Source organism: Poecile atricapillus, chromosome Z (assembly GCF_030490865.1).
Source record: "Poecile atricapillus isolate bPoeAtr1 chromosome Z, bPoeAtr1.hap1, whole genome shotgun sequence".
Classification (NCBI taxonomy): Eukaryota; Metazoa; Chordata; class Aves; order Passeriformes; family Paridae; genus Poecile; species Poecile atricapillus.
In genome coordinates, this window is record NC_081289.1 from 141399522 (window position 1) to 141419067 (window position 19546).

The window sequence follows — 19546 nt, forward strand, 5'->3', positions numbered from 1 at the left end:
AACCAATGGACGCCATGGTTCACAAACTATTCAAATTACTTTCAGATACATATCCTACCTCTCTGCTCAAATCCTTCCCAGCTGCCTTTTTTCTCAGCTCCATATGAGTCAGGGTTGGAGGAAAGATAAGCAGGGGGGAGATGGGGGAGGAAAGAAGGAGGCGGGAGAGAAAACATCCTGTCTGGCAAAAAAAAAAATGAAAAAAACCCCAAAAAACTGAATTCTTGCAAACCATATTGCCTGAAAAATTAACTCTATGAGGGAGGCTCACCACAGCCTTGGAGCCTCTTTTTGGCATTTTAGAGGAGGGTTGTAAACATATCAGCTGTAAATGCACATCCTCTAGGTTAGAAATTCATGTCCTAGAGTACTGTAAATAATAATAATAATAATAATAATAATAATAATAATAATAATAATAATAATAATAATAGCAGCCCCTAATTTATGTTTCTAGGATATCATAAAATTGAAGATTTTGAGCAATTCCACAATCCTGGAAATAATGAAGCCTAGCAGCACCAGAGAGAGAGGCAGCCAGCCAGGACACCCATGCCTGGGCACATGCAGTGGCTGTAGCAAGTTGTGTCCCAGTGGAATCAATGAGACAGCCCATAGGAGCTGCTGCTGGACAGCAGTGGCCTGAGGTGGTCACCAGACCAGACAGGCCACCTCCATTTTGCAGAACAGAAAACATGGCTTGCAGAGTTGAAGTGACTTGATGAAGGTCATACAACAAGTCTGTGGCAGAGTCAGAAATTCAGGCATGAATTTCATTATCCAGATAGCCATCAATCACCTTGGGGGAAGGGAGAGGTTCAAATGCAGAAAGAATGGCTGGATACCCAACTTCCAGCGAAGGTCAGTGAGAGCTGAATGCCTCATGTCTCCCATTACCAAAGAAATCTCCCCCTCAGAATATAAGTGCTAAAAAAGGCCACCTCCCTCCTGAATATAAATCTCTGTTATTCTCTTTTCCTCTTAATTATAATGGTCTGAATCAGGAGAAATAGGTTGGCAGTCAATGAATTTGCACTTCCTTAGTCAAAGAGCAGATTTCACCCTACAACCTTCATGTCTTTGCTTTAATGTTTTGTCGAAAGCAAATAAAAATATGGGTGAAACCAGCACCCTAGGCCATTAAGCAGCATTTCTGACTGGTCTTTAATGCAGCATGTGTAAGAGAGCCCACAGTCCTCCCTCAAGGTTTGTGCTGCTTTTATCTATTACAGACAGCCTCTGTGGGATGCATCTCTCTGTTCAAATTTATCTGTGAGCAGAGAGGAAAAAAAAAAGAGGGAGACACTGACAAAAAGAGAGAGAGAAAGAAAAAGAGAAGGAAGGAAAGAATGAAAGAAGGAAAGAAGGAGAGAAGGAAAAGAAAAAGGAAGAAAAGAAAGAAGAGAGAGAGAAAGAGAGAAAGAAAGAGAGAAAGAAAGAGAGAAAGAAAGAGAGAAAGAGAGAAAGAAAGAGAGAAAGAAAGAGAGAAAGAGAGAAAGAAAGAGAGAAAGAAAGAGAGAAAGAGAGAAAGAAAGAGAGAAAGAAAGAAAGAGAGAAAGAAAGAAAGAGAGAAAGAGAGAAAGAAAGAGAGAAAGAGAGAAAGAAAGAAAGAAAGAAAGAAAGAAAGAAAGAAAGAAAGAAAGAAAGAAAGAAAGAAAGAAAGAAAGAAAGAAAGAAAGAAAGAAAGAAAGAAAGAAAGAAAGAAAGAAAGAAAGAAAGAAAAGAAAAAAAAAAATTAGAAGTGTAGAAGTGAAACCCCATATGTTAGTTTCTCTGATTTTGTATACATATCTCCTTAAGAAATACAAAGAAGCAAAACAAGAAGACAAAACACCCCCAACACCAACATTGTCTGTGGAGCAGCTGAGCCAGCTGAGTACAGCAAGCAGTGTACAGGTGTCTTGTGCTGCTTTTATTCGTTGTATAATAGGTGCCTACTGGAATGGGAGAAAGGGCATGAGAAGCTGTCCTTGTCTTTGCAGAGCATGAATAGCATTTATCTCAGTGCAGTGGGCATCGCCAAGTTGGGTTTTTGTCAACCTGTCAATTCTTTTTTTTTTTCACCCTCTCTTTTTTTTCTTTTTTTTTTTTCTTTTTTTTTTTTTTTTAAACAGAAAGCAGAGTTCAGTAAATAAAGATAAATGATTGTGCTCCTTGTCTGCAGACCCTGGAGCTAAACTGAACAGGCCTCTTATGGTTTGGACCTGCTTCATTGACTGTTCAGACAGCCCAGTAATACGACAGATGTACCCAGCCGTTCCCTCTTCCCCGCTGTCCATTAGATTATGTTCATTTTGTCTGAGATGCCATTATAAGTCTCAAGGTCAAATAAGTCACAGAGAAGAAAGAGGAGGACTAATTTTTTTTCCCTGCCGCCCTCCCTGCATAAGGACTCACTCACAACTTGCAAAGCACATCGTCTTTTAAGGTGCACATGCAGCTCAGCACAATTTATTGAAATAAAATGCAGGTGTAACATTCACCCGGAGGCCGTTCTGGCACGACAGCAGAGGAGACTTCTCAAGAGTGATTTGGACAGCTTTCCTAAATTTCTAATGAATTATTTTTAGGTAAAATACATTAAGGGAGAGCTTTCAAAAAGAGGAAAAGAAGAGGGGAAAAAAAAAACCCAGAACAAATATACAGAAAAGCAGACTGCAAGGTCTGAAGGCTTTTCAAGGCACACTGGGCAAGTTATCACATTCTGAGCAGAGTAGTTAAAATGTGGAGATGGGAGGGGAGGAAAAAACAGCAGCAGTGATGCAAGAATGCTAAAGAGTCCTAAAACCCCAAACCTGTTAAAAACGTGGGAATTAATTTTATTCTTGGATACAGCAGGGTTTGTGTCACCCCAAAGGAGTCTTGGGTAGTGACTAGAGATCTGCATCATGTCTGTAACAATAAAACTAAGCAATAATAAATCAGGGACTGAATTTCTCTTCTTTATGGAAATATTTCTATTCTTTAAAGAAAATTAAAGAATGGCTACTGAGGAACCCCAAATAAGATTGCTTATTCAGTTAGCATGACTTTTGTTTTCCCAGAGCTTGATTTTCAACAAATGGGATGAAGTCCATTTATTTCTTTTGGGCTATGCTGATACAGAAAGCTTGAGTAATGAAATTTAGGGTTAGGAAAGAGTTTTTTGGTTTGCTTTTTAAAAATAATTTATATTTGTCTTTTTCATTCACTTTTACTGTGAACAAGTAGTTACATTTAGGAAGAAACAAGATAAATACTCTTTAGAGCAAAACAATAATCAGAATACCCATCACAAGCAGACAAACAAATAAACTAAAATCCACAAAAAAAGTCCCACAAAAAACTGTGACAATTCAAAGTTCTACAACATTTTAATGATCTCAAAATTAACTCATCCACTACACCTGGGAAGAAGAAAAACATTGTTATTCAGATTTAGCTGATCAGTCATCGAGCAATAGAGATTTTTAAGGGACATAGCAAACCTGAAGCTGTTTGATTCCAGCAGAACCTGGACTAATTCTGCTTCTCCTGTGTGTCACATTTAAATCCTTCTGTTGGACAGCCTCCTTCTTCAGACTGAAGAGAGAGCAGACATGAGGCAAGCAAGCTGGATCAAGGACAGCTCTGAGTAATTTTATTTTAGAAACGAAAATAATAGTTTTTCAAAAGTATGTTCAGAAATTAATTTATGAGGGAAAGTTTTGATGCCCAGGGCATGTTAGGGGAACCCAACCTGATCCAAAATCCCTTAGTATTCAGCAGCTCAAAACACCTAACTCTGCAAGCCTGGCCCTTTAGGAAATCAGAGTAAGAACCAGGCAAATATAAAGAGTACAGAGATCTTTAAGAAGAGAAGCAGAAATTATTTTATCTGGATCAAATTTAAGTAACTTTTAAAGTCTACCATGGTTCAGTTTTACTTAAAAAAAAAAAAAAAAAAAAAATCGAGCACTGAACCAGAAGCATTCCCAGAGAGAGAATTCAAACTTGTGGCACGTAAAGCTTCTCGTTCCTGCCCGTGCTTCCCGAGGCTGCCGAGTGCATCAGGGCAGAGCCGCGCATGGGGAGGCTCAGCCCGCCCTGCCCCTGCTCCAAGTTTGCCAGACATAAACCAGCTCTCGCCCAAAGCCCCACAACAGCACTCCTCTGTAGTTTGAGCTAATAAGTCTTCCTTTGTTAGGACTGTACAAGCAAAGAAGCCTGAGGGAAGCAGGAGGAAATGCTGAGCAACTGAGACGCTCCCCGAGGCCAGCCTCGCGCGAAAGGAGCTGCTCTGCCCTTTCATAGGTTACCACTGCCATAACCCCCATGATCTGGTCAAGACATTGCTCTTCCCCCTCCCAACTCCCCATGGGAAGTCTTAACATTCATTTCTTTGCAAGGCTATTTTGGTCTTTGCAGTTACATGCTATGGTGATGAGAGTAGATTATTCCTTAGGGGAGTGAGGAAGGACCGCTTTGTAGACACTTTCCTCACCCTCTGCATGCAAGATTAAACACAAGTTGATATGAAGTATGCAGGGTTAGAAAGAATAGAGCCATAAGATTTTTAAAATATGAATCCACTCAAGTGAAACATAGACTAAAGTCTTGCAAATGCATTTTTGAGTGTGCTGCATTACTTCCCCATCGAGAGTTCTCCACATGATCCCTTGAGATATGCGGTCCTCTGAAGCCTGTAAAATTATTCTAATCAGCATTTGCTTAGCACTTCAGAAGTTCTGGCAAACACAAGCTAATTAATTCTCACAGTTCCCCCAGAGAAAGAAGATCTCATTTTGTTGATGGTAGCACAGAGGCAAGGATAGTATAAGTGACATGCCCAAGGCCTCATCTTGGGCTGGTGTCTGGCACAAAATCAGAAGTTTTGGACTAGCTACCGAATCAGGCCAACCCAACCCTTCTATTCCTCAAGAACATCAGATGTAACTCAAGGTATCTGATAAAGTCAAATAACTTTACCTTGTGCTTAGCATTAAGTGAGTCTGACAGCATTTCTGCCTGCAGTTATTCAAAGGAAGACGTTTATTTTCACCAAATGCACAGGGAAGTCGTGCACAAGCTGGAAGAACTTTAAATGTAGAGATGTTTTAGCTGGGAGAACTGTATCCATTACCTTTGCTGCAGGGGGAATTACGTGAAACAAAAATTGGGAGGAAAATAGTGGGAAAGGCAGGTTGCATATCATACTTTCTTGTGATCAGCTTCTGCATTTTATATTTGTGAAAATATTTTGGGTGGGCTTTATGTTTTTGCTCTTGGTATGTGACAAAATTCTGGTGCAGGAAACACAATTTATGGAAAAGAAAAAACAATTATCCTTCAAACTTGGTCTGGATGGGGATCTAAGCAGCTGGGAGTGGTTGAAGATGTCTCTGCTCACTGTTGGAGAGCTGGGGTAGATGGACATTAAAGGTGCCTTCTAGCACAAACCATTCCCTGATTCTGTGAAATCAGGGGTTGTTCAGTGTGTTTGATGGAGGATTAGAGCTATGAAAAACTGTGACGGGTTATGTTGTATAATGCACATCCTAGGTCAGGATCATAAATCCCTAATTTTTGGAAATACTCAGAAATATTAGAAAAGTAAACACAAAGTAAAACTCCCATAAAGATGATCTAAAGTAAGGGCCATTTACAACCGTTGGTTTTAAATTAATTTGTTCTTAAAACTCTGGAATAGACTGTTTAAAGCTTTTCAAGGAAGTGGATTTCCTGACCTACTCCTAGCTCCCACCCATTTTTCAAATAACTTTCACAATTTTGACTAAACAGGTTTTGAGGAATGCCCTTTGTGAGTAGACAGCTGAGCAGAGATTATCCTCAGTGTAATACATGTTAATAATTCCTTGTTCTGGTGGCTCAATCTGACAAGTGATTCCTAGAGGAATCCCTAAAAATTGCGTAAAACAGAGGATGAGAGTTGTTAACCAGAAACTGAAGTTCAGTGGACTGTGTTTCAGAAAAAAACACATCCCTTTTGAGAGAAGGAAGGGGAAAGGGAAAGAGGGAAAGAAGGAAAGGAGGGAAAGGGAAAGGGAAAGGGAAAGGGAAAGGGAAAGGGAAAGGGAAAGGGAAAGGGAAAGGGAAAGGGAAAGGGAAAGGGAAAGGGAAAGGGAAAGGGAAAGGGAAAGGGAAAGGGAAAGGGAAAGGGAAAGGGAAAGGGAAAGGGAGGAAATATTCTATCAATGCCTGCATTTATATCCAGGCTCAAAGTTAAAATTCTGAAAGACATATCACAAATATCTGGGAAAAAAAATCCCTGAGTATTTCTAATTGTTGTTTCAAAGTTTTTATTCACTGAAATATTTCTCTTTAAAAGTTCTTTATCCAGAAAAAAAAAAAAAGTAAAAAATATAATTTTTACACAACAATGTTATTTTTATGGTCTCTTATTTTGCAAATAAACAAGTCAATAAAGTCAGCCCTTTTCTATCAACAGTTGTCAGTCAAATTATTTTTAAGGGGACAGGGTCAGAGACAGAGCCTTTATGTCTTTAAACTTCCACTGATAAAAATTGTTGTGATAACACTGGTTTCAGTCTGCAGAAAACCCTGCCAACTTTGACTCACTTTGTTAGCACCTTTTTGCAGATAGAAAAGCCCTGCAATAAAACTAGATTGGAAAGAGAAGGAATATGAAAAGAAATGTAAGTGAATGAAATGAAGATTATTTTCCCAAGGCAGGTTTTATTAAAGATGAAACCAAAAAGTTATCTAAGTTTTCTGGAACTTAGAGCTATTTCCATTGGATGGCATTTCAGTGTTTTGTTCTTTATCTGCATTTTTATTTCTATTTTTCCTTCTTACATTTTTTCTCCTTTTTTCTTTTCTTTTCTTTTCTTTTTTTTTTTTTTTTCCTTTTTCTTGTTTTTCATGTTGTTTGTTTTTTGTTTTTTTTCCTTTTTTTTCCCCTGGATACACTGGAAAAATTACAAAACTGCACTCTTAAGCTTTTGTTTTATACTACAACAGTAGTCAAACCATGTTGGAAAGCACTGCCCTGTGGTGGGTGCTGTCCTGTAATGGCTGTGGTTGTAACATGGAGAGAAGGAATAGTGTAATGCATGAAACTGGAATGTCTTGAGCACATGGGAGAACATGAGAAGAACTGGAAGCATTACACTCATCCCCTGACTTTCCACTTCAAAATTATATGAGTACTATCCCAGGGTCTAACAGATTAGGATTTTTTTGTCTCTAATAGTATTCTTGTCTCATTTTCTTCTTTTCCCTTCGTACAATATTGAAGAAGTCCTCTGCCTCTTGTGATATTATTTCACCTTTGTGATGTCAGAGCTAATTACAACTGGCATATGGGAGAAGCTGGATTTTGTAGCGATGACATTCTGCTGCAGGTGGCTGCCAGGAGAAAAGTCCAGCCAAACCAGGGAAATTAACTAAACAATTTTTCCTACAACAGGGGTGAACGGCATTTGATGGAAGCAAAACTTCAGCAGACTCATATTAGAAACTGAAAAATGATCTATGTCTCAATCTTTTGAGCGAAAGTTAACATCAATGAATGCTTGATGCATAATAACTACCCAGTGTTTTCTTCATTATGCCAGTAGTTTATGAATCCAAAGAGCTGCACTTACATCATGTAATTTGTTTTCCTAAGATGACTCGAAGAAGAAAAATGTCAAGTAATTATATACTTGTTACTCTCAAGAATTTTCATTTCAGGCTCAAGATGAAGACTAATACAAGAATTTGGGAAATAGTCTATAATTTCTGTTCACTTATTTGATGTAGTTTACCTTTATTGCTATGGGGTTTTAATTGATAATTCAATAGAATATTTATATTCTGTCTTGAGGTTGCTGCACTAATTCTATTAATTCCTGGAGTGGCTACACGACATTCTGTTGGAATCATTATTTTCTTTTTAATAGAACATAGCAACAGACAGCAAGTGATTCAGCATACGGTAGATTGTTCCATTTATTGAAAATCAAGATACTGTATTTGCTCTATTACAATAATGAAGTTGATGATTTCCAATCTGTTTAATAAACTGTTTCTGCATTTGAATATTTATATTAAATCAACCAGCTGGTGAGATCACATCAGTGTTTTTATTCAGAAATATACAATTATTAACACCGAACATATTATTTGCTTTTTTTGTCCCAGACAGGATGGAAGGATTTTTATGCCCATCCCATGCAAAGTAAAAAACATAGAGTTCAGCCTCAGCTTTTCAATTTTAAAGTTTCAACTAAGGATATTTACAAAACTGCATAGAAACATCCCTTGGGGAAACTGAGGCATAAGATAATCATACAGCAAATGTCAGAACGGACTTCAGTCCTCTCTAACCTGCCATACCATCCCACATTTGCCCTTAATCACTTCAATAAATTGCTCTCAGTCATGCAGCAATAGGAACAGCTTAACAGGGGATGGTGTGATGTGATGTCATCAAGCCCACTCGCCCTTGGCACAATGCTGCTGACCATTATCAAGCTTTATGTCCAATTTCCCCCAGCAGCAGCGGGGTGGGTTGGAACCAGATGATCTCGAAGGTCTCTTCCAACCCAAACCACTCTGTGACTCTCTGATTTATGCAGGCAGGTTGTCAGTAACTTGCAAATAGCTGTTGGTGATAAAATGTGTTAGAACTCCTGGTTCTTCACTTCCTCACACTATTCGTTCTCCAATCCTTCCATCACCTACATGCACCTTGCTCTGGTGCTAATCCAGCTTGGCATAACCTCCTGTGCCATGGCTTTAAGCATGGGAATGTTCCCACACTGAAGTCTGGAATTTGAGACTCCAGATGAATGCAGTCAATGAAAACAAATGCCAAAGAGGCAAAATTTTGTTGGTAGATGTAATTGATTGGGTACATGGTGGTTTCCACCACTGAAAGACAGACAGATGGGTATGCAAGAAGCAGATATGATTTGTTTTACACAGATTTTCTAAACAAAAAAGCTGCCAGGAGAGTAATGATGAGTTTTCAGCAAGCCATCAGGGGGACTGGAAGTAGAAGGAAAATCTTATTATATATAGGTCCATAGAGAGAAATGGCAGAGCAGTGTTTTGGTTCTATTTCTGTGCCCTTTCCACAGGAGCCTATGGACATACAGAGGGGTGGAATTGGCAGAGCTCTAAAAAAACTTAATAGGGTTATAGAAATTACTCGAAAAACCTTACGGGATGTATTAGAGAGTTATTTCTTCTCCACAGGTTTCTTTGAACCCTCTCAATAGAAGTATATTTCATTGTATATTTGCTTTTACAAGGTGGTTTAAAAAATTACATGAGAAAGTTTGTAATTTTCTATGAAACCCTATAGAATTTTTCCATAAGGGAAATATCTCTGTATATCTAATACATGCAGGATATTACACAGCACAAGAATACCTAATGAAAAATTTAACTCTTGGTACTTCTTTAAGCACTAATGAGAGAAACACTGCTTAGGAAAATGTGCAAATCATCCAGCAAAGTGCTACCCTGGATAACACTGTGACATGGGGAAAGAAACAAAACAAAACAAAGGAAGCAGTCTGTGAATATTTAAGAGTTGATCTTATGACTTATCTCTGTATTGACATTTTCAAGCTAAAAAACATTTGACTAAAAGAAAATGGCTAGCTCTCAGCAACAACAGCATCATTCTGCCAATTTCCTAGCCTAGAGGCAGCATGCAGAAAGAAGTAAGAGCAAATGATGTATACTTTGATGTAAGGTGTAACCTGGGGGGACTGCCAGCCAAAATGGGGGGAGGGAGATATGAAAAATTAAAATGAAATAGCAGAATAGGTCACTAGCTGTAGGATGAGGTTTAATTTCTCGGTACCATTAGTTTTAAGAATGGAAGGACAGTGGGGAAAGGGCACCAGAAAAACATGTGGTTCATTGTTCTGTTGGTTTAAAATGGTTTACTTTAGATGGCTTCAAGTAATTAAGGGAAAATTCAGTCCCAAACTATAAGAGAGATTGTTAAAGAAAGTTTGGCAGGGAAAAAAAAAAAGAAAAATACAAAGTTTATTGTCATACTTAGATTAGAAGTGTTCTCCTGGTGAAAACCACCCAAGAAAACATGGAATGGAAAGAGGAAACAGGTGTAATCACAGTTACAGCTCAGAGAGTCAGACTGAAGATCAATCTCGGAAAAAAAGATGCACATTGATTTATAGCTTCACAGACAAAGCCAATGATGGGTTGTGTAAATCACATCAGACACAAATCTACCATTATTGCTATGTAAAACTAGGAAACAACACTGTCAGGATGTTGAGGCTGTTAATGACAACCCTAATCCTATGAAGACACAGCAATGTTCTGAGGTAAATAAATCTACTCTCTTAAAAGTGCCCCACAGGTTTAAAGTTAAGCACACCTAAGTGGCTGGAAGATGATAGTTCAAAAAACCAACCTAACCAGCAAATTAACAATCTCCATTTCTCATAGCAGAGATAGCATCAGGATTGGTGTTTTTTTAGCCTATCGCTGAAATAAGCATATTATCACAAAAGTTAAATAGCTTGGGAAATGAGAAGATGGAAACCAAAAATTTCTTAGACGTGTCACTCACGTAGAACAGATTCCTGTTATGGTACACCCAAGAGTCCATCTTAGAAGCTTGGCATCAGATTGTTCCTCACACAGGAGATGTATGACCTGCAAGGGAATAATGCAGAGCCTGCAATCCAGAGAGGGCAAGAGTGTGCTGCACACCCTGGGTCACCTGTGCTCCTGCACAGCTGGGGGACCACGTTTCAACCTCCTGGCAGAGCCTGGAAGGATGCTTTACAAAGATGTTGTCTTTCCACCCACTTGCCTATGTCTTGGTCTAGTTTTGCTTTGGAAGCCAGAAGGAACTACCAGATGCAGGGATATGCTCACCCAAATATTTCTGATGGTCTTTTTAAAATGCTGCTGGATGGAGTGACAGCCAGGACCATCTGTGGAACAAGGGCTCGTGGGAGGAGTTGAGACAGGGCTGTGTGGGTTTCAGTGTATCTTGCTGTGATTTCTTGCGAGCTGTGGAGCATAAAGGTTTTCACTCAATGTTCAGGTGAGCTGTCTTTCTCTATAATATAACTTAAAGATGCTTTAAAATGAAAATAGAGAACCAGCATCTTCCCCTATTTCCATTACTGATAGACCAGGTCTGCTGATGTCTCTTTGGTGTTCAGGGACAGGACCCAAGGCAGCGGTGTCAAATTGAGCATGAGGAAGCTTAGGTTGGTTATTAGATAAAAGTTCTTCACCCAGAGAGTGTCTGGATACTGAACAGGCTCCCCAGGGCCGTGGTCACACCACCAGCCTGACAGAGACATTTGGACAATGCCCTCGGACACATGGTGGGGTTGTTGGGCCTGTCATGTGCCGGGTCAGGAGCTGGACTTCAGTGATCCTTGTGGGCCCCTTCCAACTCAAGATACTCTGTCATTCCATGATTCTGTCCTCAGCTCTAGAATGTTATGGAGTAAGGAACATCACTGGCTAAAAATAAATGTTTGAATTATCTCGTCTGTGATTTTAAAGTGGCCCTGGAGCATCACAGACTTTGGGAGGGTTGATGCACAAGAAGGAGAGTGTTAGTGACACACTGGCTAACAGTAACTGGATGAAAGGGCAAAAGATCTTTCTCCATTTGCTGTCAACCTAATTCAAAACTGATTTATTGTATACAATTATTTTGCATTCAGTGTCTCTCTTACCTGTGAGGCCAGACAATGATGCTCTTTTCTGCCTGCATACATACTGGAAGAAGCCCTTCTTTCAAGGACCACTCAAGCTCTCCCAGCATGGTGGGTATTTTTAGGGTTCCAAAGATGAAGGTTAAGGAGGTGGCAAACTGCTTCCTGTGTTGTCCATAAAGTTTCACTGCACAAAGTTTTAATTGCTTTTCAAAGAAAATTCCTCAGGTAGAATTACAGTCAGTTTGCACACTTAAGAAAGGAACTAACTCTTGCATTGTAGCCTCAGCTGTGATAAGGGATGCTTCATCTGAGCTGCCAAAAAAATGATGGTGCTTACCTGTGCAGTATTTCTTGCTGTATATGAACATCAATATTATCCTTTTCCTGTCTGAAAGATTTCAAAGTCCTTTCTAAATTTACTCTCCAAGATGTCCTTGCAGTGCTCTGTGATTACCAGCAATCAAAATGAGATAGTGCATGGTTTGTGCCTTAGCAGCTTTTCTTGGAACGTGGACCACAAGATCAAGGAGCTCCACTGTTACAGCCCTCATCATCACTTGTGTTGCTGTTCCATCTGTAGGATGGGGTCAGGCATCACAGTCTGGCTGCAGTCAGTGGTGCAAACCCAGAACAGAACTGAGCACAGGTGCCTGCTGCCACAGACAGCTCTTACAGCACACCTCTTAGCTCTATCTAAATCCTTAGACTTAACTGACTGTAAGAGGAGAGACAACAGATGGAGGCTGCAAACAGATGGAGAAGCACAAACTAGCACTGAGACAATCATGCTAATTGTAATGGGCAAAATGCACAGCACACTGGGTGCCTTGCCATGGCCATTACCCTGCGTCATCAGCAGGGGAACAAAGGCATGGGAAAACATCCTGTGCAGAGCTGCAAGGTGCAGCAGGCTCAGGATGCTTCATTTCAGAGTCTTTAGGTGTCTAATAACATCAGCAATATCAGGGGTCCCTATAAAACCAGTGAAAAGAGACAGGAAACTCCAGAGAGGGATGGATTTTTAAATAAAAACATTTAAATAACAATGCCTTTCAGAGGTGTTTCTCTAGTCTGTCTGTGGCACTGAGTAGTCAGACAGGCAAGGAGACAATTCTTCCTGTCTAGATGTATAATTTAAGGACTAATTTTTAGTAAAACAAAACCAATCAAGAGGAAAAATTAAGATCAACAGCTGCCAGCACCTGATCCTCTTCACAGCTCTGCAAACAGGCACCTGAAAAAGCTGCTGAGGCAATTTAGAGTAAACCTTTCAAAACACAGATAATAAAGCTAAGGAAAGAAATGTCACTCCTTCAGCCACTCCACGGGTAAAAGGAATTGTGGTGCACATATACACACGTGCACTCACACACACATTTATATCTTTCCAATTAAGAAGGAAAAATATAGAATCTGCTGGGTTGAACAGGAGCACTAGTGAATTATCTAGTCCATCCTTTTGCCTGGGGCAAGACTGATTTAATTATCTCTAACAGTTCTCTGATGGATGAGTGTCAAACCTTCCCTTGACTATCTCCAATGAAGGTGATCTGACTACCTCCCTTGGGTGACTTGCTTCATTGCCTTAAATGTACTAATAGTTATGAAGTTTTCCATAACAGTCAACCTAAATATGCAGTGCTTCATTTAGAACCTATCACTCCTTGGTTTTTTGGTTGGATTTTTTTTTTGTTGGGTGGGGTTTTTTTTTGTGTGTGGTTTTTTTTTGTTTTTTTTTCCCACTGACTAATGAGGATAATTGGTTCCTATCCTTTTTCAGGGACATGCCTTTATGTGTTTATGGACATTCATCATTACTCCCTTTAGTCTTTTCCTCTCCAGACAGGACGTGCCTGATTGTCTGAAACTTCAGCGGTAAGAAGCCCGAGGCAGAAAGATGAACGTGTTACAAAAGGCAGAAATACAGGCATTTTTAAAAGGTAACGAGGAAGACTGGGCATTTTGCATTGCCAGGGATTCAACAACTTTCACAAATACGAGGAGTGTGAAGCTAAACCAGGAAATATAACTAGTAAAAGTAAAATGAGCTACAAATGCAAAACATAATTCACCTGCAATGGGACACCACATGAAGGAGACTGCCAGGGGATGGCACAAACAAGAGCTCTGCCACAGCCCACAACCAGGTGAATAGAGACAGGGCTCTGTTCCTCAGCCTCAAAAGCAGTAAACAAAAGTGAATTCCCAAAAGTGTGTTCCCAACAGAAATAAATCATCCATAGCTAAGACTAGATGCTCTACGGCCCTTCCACCTGTTGGAATTTACTCTGTCCTCTCCTTGTCTCTGATTTAATTTAGAAGACCAGACAATAAGTTCTTCACAAAGAGGTATTTAAAAGGTTAAAAGGGGAGAGGGACACCAATAAAGCCTTCTTTGTATTTTATTCTGTCATGAGGGTTAGCTGCCCCCCAACCTATTCAGTCTGAAATGGCATCAACACTCCACAGAGACCAATTCATTCTTCTGTTCCTGAAGTGCAAACAATTCATAGAATGAAACAGCACCAGAAAGTGAGAGGAAAATCTCTGTGGGGCTGCCAAGAGCCTAGCTACATGCAGTGAAATCACCAGACTTCAAAACAGGAGGGAAGGGGGGTTAACTCAGGCCCTGATGGATGGTTCAGGCACTGGACATGGAACTCTCTGAGAGATTTTTAGAGTCTCTGTGTCTCCAGTACAGAGCTTGCCACAGTCCTTATTGTGTTTTGTTTTCTTTATTTTTTACTACATGATTATTCATGCTTCATAGATGGTAAATTTAGGTAAATTGAGAAGAAGACACAGATTTTCAGAAGGGCTTTTTCTGATTTCACAAAGTTTTGGGCAATCAGTGGTACTCAGGCTCCCAAGCACTTGAGAAGCTGAGCTCTAGCCAGAAAAGCTCTTGGAAAATCTTTCTACTGTAGCTTGAATTATTTCCACTTTCTCAGACTCTCCTTTCAGTAAGCTACCACTCCCACATCATCACCAGCTGAAAGGAAAAATATATTTACACCTCCAACATCCTCGCATGAAACTCTACAGCTTACATAAAACTAGCAGCAAAGATTGGGATGGAACTTTTCAAACCATGAAAGGTAAAACATATCAGCTGATGTGGGGCTACATGTGCCCTCTGATACCTGTGCGATAATGGTGCTTCCTCCTACCTTTTCTTTTTCATGTTCCTGAAAGCCAGACTGAAGGATATACTTCCAAAAGAGGTCAAAAAAACAGTGATCTTATGCAGAACAAGGCAGTGTTTTGGCCAGTGCCATGTGGCTTCCTCTGACAAGGCTGAATTCTAAAACTCAGCTGTTTACTCTGACAGGATTCCTTCCTTATGCCCATATCTCTTCCCAAGTCTCATAATCTGTGGTTCCGCTGACATGGGACTAATTCAGATGTAGATCACAGGATGCTTAAGTACCTCTGTGAATATATTTTCAGTTGACATAAATAGGCCATCACAGAGATGACAACAGAAGCAAGGTGTTCCTAATCCTTATCAGCATCCCAGTTTCTTTGTACTTTCCTTGCCATGAAACCAGCCATTGACCCCACCCATACTTTCACTCCCACAAGTAAAACTGCTATTTTGAACAGGGTCTGGGGCAAGCTAAGAAAATAAATCCTCTACCTTATCAGAAGCTATAAATGGCTGCTGGAGAGTCTTGAGAGATTACCTACTGGCTGGATATCACAGCTTCATACCGAAGAAGCAGCACTTGACTGTTGACATTTGTTATTAATGTTGAAGAGCAAAACGCCTGTGGTATTTTTATTTGGTATTTGTGTATCCCTAATGCCTCGTCTGCTTCATCCTGGGCTCTGTCATGCTCTCACTGACGTCAATAAGGGTCTTGCCAATAGACAGGAGGCTCCCCATTGGCTGTTTCTCCAAATACTCCATGAATCTACTCTTATTTCTCAAGGCTTATCTGATTATGATTGGGAAAATAATTTTCTCGGGTTGGCACTTGCAATGCCCTGTCTTTATTGAGCCTGAGTCATGAACGAAGTGTTGTTTCAGGTCTTGCCATGACTTATAATGAAGGACATTCAGTAGTGTTAGTATCTTCTTTTCTAAGACTTTTATATATAAATTTGAGTAGATGGAAATTATTTTGACAGCACAGGCAGATACAGTCTCTAGGGTCTTTCCTTGCTAGATCCTTTACCTAGATGTCTTTCCACTCCTCCCCTGGAGAGAGAGGAAGGATGTGTCATTAAGACAAGTCACACAGATTTTTTATTAAAAACACTTTCACTGCTCTGATGTTTGAAAGCTTGAGCAAGAACATCAGCTAAAACATATGACTTGAATGAGTCAATACTAAGAAAAAAAATAATGGCTTGAAAACAGGAAAGAAGCTTTGAGACTCCAAAGACTTGTGAAATTGAACTTTCTTTCTATAAAAGTGAGTTAAATGATGGGAAAAGGTGACAGACGAGTAGTTCTGCAGGCAGATGTTCCCCTGCTAGTCCCCAAGCATGACTAGAAGGGGGAGAAGTTGCATATTTTTCTGTGAGACTGCTTGACCTGAGGGCTTTCACTCTGTTCAGAAATGTCACTGCCTGATAAGTAGTTTACCTTCAGATGTGAGCCCAGTTTTCTCTTCTTCCAGAGACTGTGCACAAGCATTTCAGTGAGGACAAAACATGGAGCAGCTTGGAGAAAGCAGAGACCAGCTTCAGCCCATGTAGACCACCAATCATTTGGTAGAAATTTCCTTGAAAATCACTCTTACATGTGTTCACTTGTGAAAGACTTACTTCACTAATTGATAAGCCTCCCCTTTCAGAGGAAAAAAAATTGTTATGGGATGCAGAATATCATGACAGAGGAAGGAGAGAGACTCTCTGATCACTAAAACATGTGTCTGAACTCCAAATTATGTGGGTTTAGTTCTTAGATAATTAACTGAGATTACTCCTGTGATCTTGTGTCTTTGCTTTTCTCTCTCATTGCTCACCATCTGAACAATGAGAACTGTAGCTCCTCTGACAGATTGTGAACTTGGGCTGTGAGAAAATCATAGGTCACTATCATTAAAATGTACTGTGATGAGCATTTTATCTTGGACTCATTATCCTCTTGAATTTTCTTGATCCAACATTCTTGTATTTCATTGGCTCAGTGAATAAACCAACTTTCATTCATCCCTGTGGTTGCCACAGATTTTCTAGATCTCTCCTAAAAGCCAGTGAGCTGAGGTTTGGGAATATTTGCACAATCTCAAGATAGAAATGTTCATTCTCAGATCAGCCCAAAGTTCTCCAAAACCTGCAAAAGTCTCAGTTCATGACTGTTGATTTATGGAATACAAAGAGTACTTTTAATTAAGTGCTTGGAGTGCCTCACAGATTCATATCCCCAAAAATGAGTAGGACTTCTGAACTTGCTTTTTTCCTTCTAGAAATCCTGAAATAAACTGAGAGCCAAGGCTCTCAGCTCAATCTAATCTTAATTTTCAGCAAACATTAGTGCTATGGCTGAACACCTTTAAATGGGAGAGATTTATATTGATGCCAGCCCAACACCAAGTGTACCTTCACAGTCATTTTGGACCATCAGCATCCCTGTCATTCTTGCAGCTGCTGGAAAGCTCTTTGATCTCTACAGCAATTCTGAGTTTGTCATTTTCTTACCTGCTCAAATGCTTTCCCATAATCTCTCTTCCAGATATGTCAATCAACAAGACAACCAACACAAAGTTTTTTTGCCCTCCAAATCTATTTTAGTCTCTCTCAAGCTTACTTATGCTTGTATATTAATTTAACACATCTGGGGGATTTCTGATGCATGGATACAACAACATATTTTTCTTTTTTTTTTTTTTTTCCACTACCCAGCTTGCCCTTGTTTTTTCCCTTTGATGTGTAATAATGAGGTGGCACAGGGGAAATGTCTTTAATCAATTGCAGAAACTTATAGCACTATCAGGATTGCATGTATCTCAAAACACTTTATCACTGTCTCTTTCCAGCGTTCATAATTCTGATGTATCTGGTGTACCAGTGTCATGTCATTCTATTACGTTAAACAATCTAACATAACAACTGAACGCAGTGAAATGATGAAATGCTGGCCTGCTTCAGAAAATATAAAAAGATAATACACTTGTTTTCATCTGGGAAAGCTGCTATTAGTTTTTTTCTGTGGTTTCACATGATTAGAGGGAGAACTAGATAAGCAGGTAGACAGACAGACATGAGCACATTGCTCGGGGAAATGCAGCTCAGGTTCCTCACCTTAGGCTTTCCATTTGGACATGTGAATATAAGCAGAAAGATTTTGTGCCTTTTGTTAATTACAAATAAGATGTGAGATCAGAAAAAACTTCCCTCATGTCTCTGTTTCCAGGTTTTTTTTAAATTTGTATATTAACATGTTTTATACCTCCTCCTAAAACAGTCGCTCCTTAAAATTTTCAAACCCACCTTGCACTTTTATTCATACTGTGTCTCACCTTACTTTAGATATGTTCCCAGTGAAAGTGATTTTACTGCAGTCAAAAGTCTGACCATAACTCACATAGCCATCTTGAGTTAGTCTTGATTTAGCTGGCTGTGTAGCTCTGCATGTCAGAGTTCAGCTGCACCACTGTCACAGTATTTATTTCACCCCTTTTACCTTCTCTGGCAAGGTTTATAGCCCACAGCAAACCTCAAGCTAGCATGGCTACATGGCTTTTGTTGCTGGTAGCCACTTCCAAGCTTGCCCAGAGCCACACAACTGCCAACCACACCTCTCTCTGCAGAGGACACATGTGAAAATGGCCTTGGTGTAAGTTAACACTCAACATAAATTTTGAATATGGGCAGGTTCTAGGTAAAGATTTATATGCAGATAAGAATTTACACAGTTGGCAGTGGTGAACCCAGAAAATTTCAGGAATGCCAGCAGACAGGGAAGAGGGCTGTGTTAAATATGACAAAGTTATGTCAAAAGTTTATGTGTACTGTGTGTATTCACTGCGCTTGACAGTGACTGGCTCCAGTATAGGCTAATTCTGGACCAAGAATCATTACTGATAGCCTGAGGGAAAAAAACAGTAGAGACAAAAATTATCTATGTAAAATTTTTTATTCCTCTAATTGGTCACTTTCCTTATTCTTAAACAAATCATCTCTGTTGAGTTAAAAATTGCATTGATCACACTTTTTCTCACACACTCACACCCTTTTTCCCTTTCTTGCCATACTGCAGCCACATTAACCAAAGAGCAATCCACAGTCATTTTCCTGTTGAGCTGTTTCCTATTTCCTCACTGTGGGTGACTTGGTACAATTTTTTGGCATTGCTCTGAAAAAAAACACTCAGGAAGTATTAGGATAAATGGGGATATCCTCAGAAAGGGAAAAAAGTCTTTTCAGTATCTAAACAGAGCCCAGAGAGGAACTCTCAGTTAGGAACTGAATTGATAGAACAACAGGGTAAAATTGGGGCAAACAGTAAAATAGTGGGTAAAATTTGAAAGAAGGGAAAGTTAGGTTAGATATTAGGGACAAATTTATCATTGTGAGTGCGGCAGGACTCTGGAACAGGTTGCCCAGGGAGGCTGTGGGTAGCCCAGCCCTGGTGGTGTTCAAAGCCAGGCTGGATAAAGCCCTGAGCAACCTGGTCTTGTAGAAGGTGTTCCTGCCCATGGCAGATGGGGTTGGGACTAGATGACCTTTAAGGTAAATTCCAACCCTTAACAGTACATGATTCTGTGACTCTATAACTTCCCTTCTTCCTAGGATGTCCCTAGGATCGTCAAGACGTTTCCTAAGCCCTGCCAATCAAGAATAATTTATAGTTAATAATTATCCCTTATAAAGTTTGCAATCAAAACCAGTCTAGGGTTAACAGCACTATCTGAAATGACAACATAGGTCATTTATCTCTT